The 12,219-nt window shown below is 39.1% G+C and overlaps 1 long non-coding RNA gene across 1 annotated transcript; it reads right to left on the minus strand.

Annotated features, from left to right (window-relative positions):
- Positions 1-3,647: 3,647 nt before the first annotated feature.
- On the minus strand, positions 3,648-6,700 carry LOC133700456 (uncharacterized). The gene is made up of 3 exons (XR_009843412.1): positions 6,103-6,700; positions 4,741-4,870; positions 3,648-4,639 (listed from the first exon to the last, which is right to left on the minus strand). It is a non-coding gene; the product is annotated as an uncharacterized LOC133700456 (long non-coding RNA).
- Positions 6,701-12,219: the final 5,519 nt, after the last annotated feature.

Here is a 12,219-nt window from a genome sequence, read left to right on the forward strand (position 1 = left end):
TAATTTAAGAGTGGTCTTGGTGATTTTTTTGTTATTCCTATGTAAGGGAAACTTGTGGTATCGAGAAAATATTCTATTACTTGGTTAATGCTTGGTTTGAAAAATAAAATTTAATTTTAATGATTTAAAAGAATTAGAGATTCGAGGATCGAATTTGAAGCTCAAACAAATGTTTAGTCTTTTTTGTTTTGCTAACATCATGGATTAATTTGCATAGGCAAGAGAAAAGTTCATGTTCTTTTTTTTGGTCACTTAGGATTTTTAAAAAATTTGATCCTTCCATGATATCTTTATTTTGACCTAGTAATTTATTTTGGTTGCCTAAATATGAGAATCGTAATATCAAAGGAAAATTCAGGTTCCTGATTAATGATTAGTTTTGCAATATAAAATAAAATTTTATTGATATAAAATAATTAAATGTTGAGTGATCAAAATTGAAACTAAAAAAAATATGGTAAAATGGAGTCGATAGGTAAGGGAAACCTGGCTACACGTGTAAAAAATGTCAACATGTGAAGGAAGTCGGCGAGTAGTACGTGTGAATTTCTTCGATGTCCAAACACTGCTTTTCTAGGTGGCACTAGAAGCGACACAATAAAGCGAGGCAGCTTGTGTCAGCAGACAAGCATCAATGAGACTCCAACGGTATTTTTTTTAAATCCCTCCCTCTTTTCTCTCTATTCTCCTCGAATTCCATGTTATCTAGCCAAAATTAAAATGTGTCATATCATTTTGTTTTTATATCAAATATGTTCCTTATTCTTTGTTGCGATGTCGCGGTTGCACAAATTAATTACCCTAGCTTCAAACACAACACACAAGCTAGTATAGAGCAAGTAAGGGGTCGATTCCATGAGGAAGGTTCAAGTCAGATTTTTATGCTAGATGATATGCAATTTGGAGGGGTGTGGACGTTATATAGGCTAAAGCAAAAGAAAACAAAAAACTATCAAACAAAATTTAATAAAATCAAAAAATTATCAAAAGAACAAACCTTGGTTGCAAGCACACATCCACCTATAGAAATCAGAACTGATCATGGAAACAAAACATCATTTTATATTCTGAATATTTATCTCTTCTTAACATTGGTTAGTTAACGGATCTGCCATATAACTAACTCTAATCATCAAACAATCACAATGTTCGCACTAGTAATTTAATTCAATGGCAGTTTTAAGAACTAGATAAGTTGATTAATCAAGAAAATATAATTATCCGCAGTCTATGTTTGATTTGATTGAATGTTCTCCCTAAGATTAATAATGTAGATCCGCCATAATTATTAAACTCAGTTGCTTCACAAGTTCATATACCACAACTCCGGTTTTGATATCAAACTTAGCAATAGATTGTCTACAATAATAACTTAGAGTCCGCTCTAGCAATTAAAATAAACAATCATAGGAAAAATAAGCATAGGAGAACAAACATATTCATCATATAAACTGAAAAAAAAGGTAAAATAAATCTCACAGTTCTTGAAATCCGAAGGTTTCCGTGTCTTTGCAACCAAGAAAAAGTGTTTAGCCTTGCATGTTTGTTGAAAAACTAATCAAAAAGTAGGAAGAATGCATAATTTATGGTTTCTTAGAGGAAGGGGGTGTTTTTCTCTTCTTGACTGGCTGCTGCCTCCCTCTTCTCTCTTTCTTTTTATATCTTAGGAAACCCTAGTCTCTATTTTACAAAATAGTCCTTTATTAAGTAGACTGTTTACATTTAAGTACTTCAATAACTATTTTTCTAAAAAAGGAAAAATAGTCTTCCATGAAATCTTCAAGCTTTGACTTAAAAGAGCTAAATTGCTGAAATAAAAACTTGGATATCGGTTTAGATGCTTCGGAATGTAATTTGGACTCGTTTCTTCACGAAACCTATTTGCTGCCAGAATTCAGATGTCATCTTTAAAAAATCATATCTCCCTCAAATGACATCTTTTTTGGATGAAATATGGAGAGTTTATAGAACTTTGAGTCATGAATCCAAAACAATTTAGTTTGCATCAATTGGACTTCTGTAACTTCAGATATTCAAGTTGGAATGGTCGAAGGTCAACACTAGCAGATTGCGAGATTTGACTTTGAAGGCTGCGATTTCCATGCTCTTCCTTATTTTATTTCCTTGACTTAGATGTCCAGAAATTTATGGATGTTAGCTTTTTAATTCCACTGGAATCACTTCATTTCAACCTCTAGAGCTCGCGCTCTGCACAAAATATCGACTGAAGGTCAAATCTGTCAATTATCTCCAATTTACTCCTTTTTGCATCTTTCATCCAAAAGTGCCTTCAAAACATAAAATAAAGAATATCAAGGCATTTTATATATAAAACATAGGTAAAACACTAGTTAAATATGGGTGAAACTATCGAATAATATGGTTGCATCATTCTTCTTATTGTATTTTTTTTGTGTTTGGTCCTTTAAAAAAATTAATTTTTTTTACAATTCATCATTCAATATTAAGTTGATTGGGAAATGGGCTTTATGATTTTTTTGATGAGGTAATCTAGTCTCATGACCCCCAGGTCATGGGTTTGAAAAGTTAACTTTTTAAGTCCTCCTTTTACACCTATTTGTTTTTCAATTTCATCATTTGACATTAGATTTGTTGGAAATCGGGCTTTATGATTTTCTTTATCTTCCTTTCTATGGGGTTATTCCGGCCTCATGACCTGGATTGCAGGTTTGGTAATTTAGCCTAGGTTGACTCAAGTTTTTTTTATTGTCTTTTTAGATTGAATATTTTTCTTATTTTATTCTTCAATATTTATTTGGTTTGGGAATTAGGCTTCATAATCTTTTATTTCTTTTCCTTTTATTAGGTAATCTCATTCACATGATCTGAGTCGCACAGTTTGGTAGTCTTACTGAGATTTGCTAGTATTTTATTTTTTTAAGGTCCTTTTTGTTAATTGATTTTTTTTTATTTTATCCTTCTATGTAGGGTTTATTAGGGATTGGACTTCATAATATTGTTTTTCAATTTTATTTATGTGGGATTATCTCGGTCTCATGACCCAGATCGTGTTATCACGTTAACTTAGGTTAACTCGGATTTTTTTATCCTTTTTATAAAAAAAAATCAATTTCTTTTTTTCAGCATTATGTTGGCTAGGAATTAAATTTCGTAATTGTTTTCTTTTTATTTCTATGAGGTCATCACATTCTCATAACTCCAGTCATGTGTTTGATGTTTAAATTAAGGTTGACTCGAGTTTTTTTATTATTTTTTTTAGATTTTGATGTATTTTTTTATTTTGGTCTTAATATTATTTTTTTACATACATTTTTTTATTAAATTCCATGTATGTTTTACTTTATTATCTAGTAAAATTGTATGAATCTTTTTGGAATCATGGCAAGGTGCCTTTTCATAACATTCATAAACATTTGTTTTCCTAAACTTTTTTTTTACATTGAAAATAAATTTTAACATTGCCTGTGATGTAATCTTGGTCGTCTATCTATAAGTAAAATACCAAACAAGTACTTTTAATGTACACTAATATCGTTTCATGCAATATGGCAAATATTTGTTGGTTTCAATGGTGATAAGGAATTTTTGGATTGATTTCTAAATAACATATTTCTTTTTTGGTTGATTCTATCAAATCTTGCATTTTCTTATTGGATGGGGTCAAATATTCTTTGATAATTTATTTTATCCCATCGACAACTTTCATAATAGAAAATTAATTATTTTAAAAACCCTTTTGAATTATTAATTTTTTTTTTTTGGTACAAGGGAAATAAAAAGCAGAAACTAATAACCTCTACAAAAACAAATGTTCATAGAGTCAGCAAGCAGAAAAGAAGATAACCCTATAGGGGGATCATCCTAAATATGAAGCTCTGTCTGATCTCTAAAAAGTTACAAAGGACTTGCCTATAACCCCAGTTCCAAGCAATCAAGAGGCCATGCTTCAAGGCGAGGAGCTCTGGAAGTAACTTAGGACCATAACCTGCAAAGCCAGAAAATCCAAGCACCCAATTACCCTCTCAGACTCCAAAAAGTCCTTCAAATCCTATAGATCTAGGATTACCAATAGAGCTTTTGTCCATATCCAATTTAATGAATCCTTGGATTGGACTCTGGCAAGAGATCATGGTGGCATTTGAACGAGCCGCATCCCTACCATTCCACCCCGTGATTGCATCTGCATCATTTAGAGTTATGAGCAATATGGCAATTAAAATGCACCAGATTTATAGAAAAGTTTTCATGGAAAATCAGCCAAATAAAGATTTTACACTTCTCTGGAGCATTTAACTTCTATAGCCAGCTCCAATTCAAGTCACTTCGAACACACCCATCTCTATTCAGAAGCCATAAAGAGGCGAATTTCGTAGAATAAATCCTTTTCATAATAGCTGCCCAAATCACTCTGTCGACTCCACCAAGTTATGAAGAAATGGGGTTTAGCCATTATGCGGTATCTAACAGCCTCTGGAATATACATTGCCAGCTTGCTGAAGTCCCAAGCCCCGTTAGTCCATAAATCCTTCACTTTGTAGCTTGCATCTTACACATTCACGTGCTCAACAATATTGCTCAAATGCCCTTCTTCTAACCAATGGTCAAACCAGAATGAAATATCCCCTCCACCTAGTTTATAAATGAAGCCTTCTCGCAACTGAGTAAAAGTTTTAATAAGAGACAGCCACATGATAGAAGAATTAGGAGAAGTTGTAGTTGTACACGGTTTGTTATTACACAGATTTCAAGCTTGCTTACCCAGAAGAGCAACATTCGCAGCTCTAGTATCCCAAATTCCGAGACCTTCAATTCTCCTTGGGCACGGAATCGATTCTCAATTAACTAGATGAAGACCACCCTCTCCATCGAACCTTTCTCGATAAAATTCCTGATCAATTTATTGATACCATTACAAATCGATTAAGGGAGTCAAAAAATTGCATGGCTTAAGTGGGGATTGAAGAAATAACTGCTTGAGCAAATGTGGCCCTCCCCGCTTTATTAAGCAACCTTCGTTTTCCAATCCACCAGACCGGATTGAATTCTATCAATAATAAAGACGTTTAACTCTCCCTTGGATAAGAGGGAACCCAAGATATTTGCCAAGACTACTAGCAAATTTGATAGGAGAGAGTTGAGATATGTCATGTTTAATTCTCCGCAGCACATTTCTTGAACATATCACCCTAGATTTATCAATATTAACTTTTAACCAGAAGCATTACAAAGTCTGTCAGCATATTAGTCATGATCTGTATCTAGCAGTACTGGCTTTAGCCAATAACAGGACATCATCAGTGAAGAATAAGTGTGATATACCTGGCCCTCCTCTCAAATGGTGGATACGATGCCAAATCTTCTCTGAAACTTTCTTTGTAATTAAACATGCCAATTTCTCCATACAAAAAACAAACAAATAGGGAGAAATTAGGTCTCCTTGTCTAAGGCCACGAGTAAGAGTAAAGGAGGGACACTTAGACCCATTCCATGAGTGAGGGAGGAAGACCTCACACAGAACATAATTAGAGATATTATACCAGAAGGAAAGCCAAAATCCTCTAGAGTGGACTGCTAGAAGTCCCAATTCACCCTATTATAGGCTTTCTCCAAATCAATCTCTGCCGCCAGAGTACCCCGCTTGCTTTTGGAGTGATGCATGCAGTGCATTACTTCTTGAGCAACTAGGGCGTTATCAGTACTGCTCCGACCATGGATAAAGCTGCTCTGGAGAGGGCTAATTAAATCATCTATATAAGGTCGCAGCTTGTTCACCAGCACCTTAGTAATGAGTTTATAAACTAAATTACAAAGGCTAATAGGGCGAAACTACTTCAAACTTGTAGGTCTCTCCTTTTTGGGAATTAACACAATAAGAGTATCAGTTAGATCTTTATCAAAACATCCATCAATAAAAGCAGCTTGAACTAGATGCTAGATGTCATCCCTAACCACATTCCAATATTTTTTGAAGTAAAAAGTTTGGAAGTCATCCTTCCCCGGAGATTTAAAAGATGTTGCATAAACATCCTCATTAGAAACTGGTTTCTCTAAATTAGAGATTCCTTGTGGAGATAATTTAAGCAAAGAAACAAACTCCATAAAATGAGTAGTAACTGTTACCTCAGAGCAGAACAGATTCTTGTAAAATTGGATGGCCTCTTCCTGCAGTTTAGAATCATCAGTGCACCTAGACTCATCAGAGAGAAAAGGCTTATTAATCATGTTCTGTCTTCTCCGTATAGTTGTATGAGCTTGAAAGAACTTTGTATTCCTGTCATCGTAAGTAACCCATTATTCTCTAGATTAATAAAACCAAAGAATTTCCTCCTGTTGAAGAACAACATTATAATCATGACGTAAAGATTTTTCTAGAGAAAGAAGTGAATCATCAGTACAGTGCTCAAGACACCTCTGGACACCATTAATCCAAGCTTCAAATCGTCTTGTCCTGTGGAAAATATTCCCAAAAATGTGTTGATTGAAAGAAATAAAATCCTGTCAAACCTCCAGCGGGATATTATGGTAGCCTCTATCTCAATCGCTACAAACAATATCTTGATAATCCGAGTGGGTAGTCCAGGCTGCCTCAAACCTAAAAGGCCTTTCACAAGTCAGTCTAGGTGGTATCCCACAGCGAAGAATAATCAGGTTGTGATCAGAATGAAGTTTGCAAAGAGTTTCAACATAAGCTTTGGGAAAACTAGTTTGCCAATCCGAAGAAGCCAGCACTATGTCAAGCCATTTGGCTAAGTAACGAACCCCGTGAATATGTATGTGCCAAGTAAAATTAGGGCCCTGGTGGCCCAAATCTAAAACCTCACAACCTGACCTCATCTGCAAGAAACGCGAAGCCCTAGCCTGGGAAAAGAGATCTCCTCGAGTTTCAGAAGGAGAAGATATTTCATTGAAGTCGCCAATGAGGGCTCAAGGGCCGTGTACTTTCAACTTTACTGTATTCAAATAATCTCAAGGCTAAAGTCAAACTCCAGGAATGGGCGACGCATAGACTGTCGATAAGAACTATGAGCTCCTTCCCATAGAAATCTGAATGGTAACACATTGCCCATTGATATCCAAGGTCGAAAGGGAGACAGAGCTAACACAAGATAGAACCCATTTTTAGGTTGGTTGCCATTGCATGTGCAGCAAATGGTTGGCACCAACCATTGACTATTGGCAGCCACCATTGTTGAATGAGCTGGAGTTTAGCAGCCACCAATGTTGACAACAAAGCAAGAAGAGCTGCCATGAAATGCCTATAAATAGAGGCATTATGAGAGAGTAAAATTGTGAGAGTTGTAAGAAATGTAGAGAAGAAGAGAGAAAGTGAGGGGCTGCAATGGCAGCAACCTTGCTGCCATTGCAGCAGCTGCAAGTGCAGTAAGAGAGTTGATGAGTTGAGTAGAGTGGATGTAATCCTCCTCCTCTACATGTATTTATTGTATCCTTTCTCTATCTCTAATAAAATAGACCTCTCCCGTGGATGTAGGCGATTTGCCGAACCACGTAAAATATTGTCACAGTGTGCTTAAGCCTCCAATATGAGCAAATATCAGAACATCACCGCTCGGAATTCCCAACAATTGGTATCAGAGCTATGGTTTAAAGGGGTGTTTGATTTTGCTCAAAAATGAAAGTTGTCAAAATTGTGTTTTGACCATACCACTGTGTAGAGGAGGAAGAGACGAAGCCACTGTTGAAAACCGCGTCGAAATCGGATGTCGGAAACCTCCACACGCGCCGGCGAGGAGACTGCCCACGCGCACAGACGCGCGCCACGCGTCACACGCGTCTTCTTCACCCGGATGAGCCGACCCGACCCGAATACCAGGTGACCGGACCCACGTGCCAGACCCGGATAATGATGACGTAATCATGACGTAACCATGACGCCAGCATACACAGTCAGCATGCCATGTCAGCGTCCAGTCAGCAGACACGTCAGCTCAGTGAGACCCACCTGCCACGTCACCAGACGCCAGCCGAGCCGAGTTGAGCCGAGCCGAATTGGAGCCGAGCCGAGCCTCGAGCCGAGGGACAGGATCCAGTGTAGCTGATCCTACGTGCAAACGGATCTGAGATTGAATCTGAGCCGTTGATCAGGCCAGAATTGTTTTGATCAAATCTTAGCCGTCTGAAATGCGATTTGGATGATTTCAGACTTGTTTCCAGCTAATTTGATCATTCCGGATGCAATGGTACGGTCCGATCGTTGAGATTTGAGACCGAAAGTGGTGGTGGTGAATTAACAAAAGAGATTGCCCGATCAGGAGGCATCCAATGGTCTTCATGGTGGATGTTGGAGATGAAGAAGAAGAAATCGCACATGTTTACCCAATTGCATGTGCTGAACTGCTAAGTGGGGAGAATTTTAATTGCCTTGAGGGAAGGCAAAATTGGAACACTCTAGACACCCGATCATGTGGATAATTTGAGGTGAATAGTGGAAATTGACAAAGACCAATCTTGACGAATCTAGGAACTGGTAGTCTCGCCAGATGTTGAGAAATCATGTGTTAAACCAGTATATTCCAGATCACTTGTAAAGGAAAGCCGGGACAAAGCTAGCAAATGGTTGTATATACGGAAAGACAGTACGATGGATAGATATGGCCTGAGAAGTTCTGTCTAGGAGATTGGGTTTTAAGCGGGACCAGTGCGACCCCTCCAATCTTTCCTGGGAACTTGCTTAGTGGAAGGATTATCCATACGATACTATTTTTGTATATATAGTAGTTTGTAATGAAACGGTTGAAGACTAGCAGGATGACGGCACAAAGGAACAGTTGGGTTCCGTATGTTCAAGGATCTGATGAAGTGGTGATTTCTCCAAAGAAGTTAGATTCGGTGATTGTGATTTCTCGAGGGGAGAATTGATAAAGACCCTGATAATGGAAGAGAAATACAGCAAGGGGATAAAGATTGGCACCCTATTTTGACTTGGAGAGGTGTTGTGACAGGATGAGCTGCTGTCAAACATAAGCAAGGAATAGGGAAAATCTGGAGAACATAAATTGCACGAGGGCACACGGAGATTGTGCAGGAGTACCCGTAGGATCCAACGAGGTAGTGTAATGAGACAACAGGTGCAATGAGAAGAAGTGTTCCCAGATGAAGCTCAGAGCAGAGACTGTTAAAGTTTGTACAACAGGAAGTCTCTTATGCTCTTGATGAAGACAACAAGCGAAGACCTTTCCAATGCATGCAAGGATGGAAAGAGAGCTGTTACAGAGGCACCTAATTGAGGGGGTGCAAACGCCTGTGATAAAAGGTGACCGCCTATGACGAAAGGCGAAGACACCAAAGAGAGTTGGTGTAGGTGGAGCTGTCAAGCAGAAAGGCATAGAAGCTCCAAACATAGAAATCGAGGTGGAGGATTGCGAGGAGTATACCGCAAGTTTCTCTTTCTATGTGATTAGTGGCAGCTATCTCTCCCATAGTGCACATGGTGGTAGAGAATTCTGGAGCCACTTTGAAGCATCTCAACTGAAGGAGGATGCGACCACCTATGAAAGGTGAAGACACCTTAGAGAGAAGGTGTGCGGGCTGTGATAGAAGCCCCAGTTCAGACCGCCGCATGGTGACGAGCGGAAACACCGAAGGAGAAGGTGTGTGGGCCACGATGTAAGCCCAGTTCAGAACGCCCCAGAGCCAATGTGATGGCTAGACATGAGTGGACAGGTGTATAGCCAATGAAGTGGTTATGATGAGTATGGAGACAAATGCAGAATTGACTTTCATGGATATTGCCCCCATGCTAAAGATCAATGAGCTAGAAGACATTTGCCTTGGACAATAAGTGTGTGACTTGTGGAGCATTAAGACGCGGCTGCTATGAAGGAGCAGAGGGCATGCGCAGGTTCCGCGAACGAGTTGACTCTTGTCAAGGTGGTGAGCTCGGTAATGGCATTGTAATACTCAGAGTATGAAGACATATATGGATCAACCTTTAATGGGTTGCCCCTATAGGTGAAGGTGGAGAGCTACCTGGACTCTTACGACTAAGAGCGAGAGACTCACGGAGAAGTAAGGCGTGGTTCCTAGGGTGGAACAGAGGGCAGGCGCAACTCCTGGATGAGTAGACTCTTGGAAGAGTGGTGAGCTCGTGATCATATTGAGATACTCAGATAATGACTGTCGCACTTGGAAAAAGAAATTTCCGTTTGAGGGGGTGTTGTAAGCCTTGATGTAAGGCTTGATGAATCATTCTGGACCGAGCATGGTTGATACGCTCGAAGGGGAATGTTGTGTTCCAGAGACAAGCGTTAACACTCTTCAGATGTGATGTGGGAGACTATCTGGTTGTAGTGATCCTTTTGTGTGAGAAAAGGTGTGCTTTAGTAACTCTGATGATTGAAAGGTTTAGCGAGTACCTGTAAACTCGGCCACAGACGCTCTCAGAATGGTAAGCTTGGAAGAGCTACAAGATGCAAGCCTGTGCTGAAGAAGCAAGAGGACAGTTGCCCCACATGAATGGCAAAGGGGGTGATTGTTAGGTTGGTTGCCATTGCATGTGCAGCAAATGGTTGGCACCGACCATTGACTATTGGCAGCCACCATTGTTGAATGAGCTGGAGTTTGGCAGCCACCAATGTTGACAATAAAGCAAGAAGAGCTGCCATGAAATGCCTATAAATAGAGGCATTATGAGAGAGCAAAATTGTGAGAGTTGTAAGAAATGTAGAGAAGAAGAGAGAAAGTGAGGGGCTGCAATGGCAGCAACCTTGCTGCCATTGCAGCAGCTGCAAGTGCAGTAAGAGAGTTGATGAGTTGAGTAGAGTGGATGTAATCCTCCTCCTCTACATGTATTTATTGTATCCTTTCTCTATCTCTAATAAAATAGACTTCTCCCGTGGATGTAGGCGATTTGCCGAACCACGTAAAATATTGTTACAATGTGCTTAAGCCTCCAATATGAGCAAATATCAGAACATCACAGCTCGGAATTCCCAACACCCATATGCCACCAGCATGTCCTTGGGCTTTAGAAACAGCCACTGGAGTATAACCAATATTGTACCAAAAATTATTGACCTTCAAAAAATTGGCATGCGTTTCCAACAAGACAAACAAAGAAAGATGGTACTGCCTTGCCAATTCTTTGCAGTGGCGTTTGCTTATCTTATTAGCGCCACCATGAACATTCCATGAGATTATAGAAAATCCATAAACATATTCATATTAAAAAGATAGATAATAAGTAGCAAAAGTATAGCAGAACAGTTACTACCTACCATCCATCTGCATGGCCATCCCCTCATTGAACCCCTGATCACCTGAACAATTAATAGACATGGCCATGCCCTCAACCCTCGGCATAGTTCCTTCTGAAGTTCGAGTAATAGGAGAAAGCTCAATACCTAGGTCACGAGGAGTATCTTTCAAAACAAAGGCCGAAGAATGAGCATTGACACCCGTCGAAGCTGAAATAGAACTTGGATTCAAATTCCCTTCCGCGTGCTGCATTATTTCCTTGCCTTTGATGCTCCCGTCATACCCTCATCAGACCTTTCAGCAATAAAAAAAACAATCAGTTATGTGATTTCTTTTTCCTTGTAACTGTCAACCAGTCACCATGTGTTGCTGGAACAGTTATGTCTTTCATGGGATTAAATTCTGTCATGGCTTCCGTTACCTTGCGTGATTCCTCAGCCACCACCTCCACATGAGCAGCAGCATTCAACTCAACCATGGTGGGTCCGGTCTTCTTGACTAGCTTGCACTCCTTGCCATGGTGGCCATAGCATCCACACTTCCTATATATTATATGAAGTTCTTTGTACTCAACATTATACCAATGATATTTAATCCAAACTCTACCCACCACTGGTTTTTTGAGCTCAATCTCAACACAAACTCTTGCAAATCCGCCTCTATCTACATTGCTGGTATGCATATCTACCTTAATGGGCTTACCAATGGCTGGCCATGGCCATCAAGAGATTCTCATCATAAAATACTAGGTTTAGACTAGGGATACAAATCCAAACCATGGAACGATTTTAGCTAGCAGATGATGATACAAAATTCGTCGATCAGTGACTAACAGCTAAGTGATGAGCAAACACCATCCAAGGGCCTTCATTGATAACTTTTGTTTTATCCACTTCAAGACCAAACTTTACCATAAAAAAGCCATTGGCAGCATCCATCAGTTCAAAACCACCCGTCAACTTCCATAATTTTTTTAATCTCGTGTTCAACTGATAAAATCCAATCTCTTTGCCAAGAAGCTTG

The sequence above is a fragment of the Populus nigra genome, chromosome 8, assembly GCF_951802175.1.
Source record: "Populus nigra chromosome 8, ddPopNigr1.1, whole genome shotgun sequence".
NCBI classification, from domain to species: Eukaryota; Viridiplantae; Streptophyta; class Magnoliopsida; order Malpighiales; family Salicaceae; genus Populus; species Populus nigra.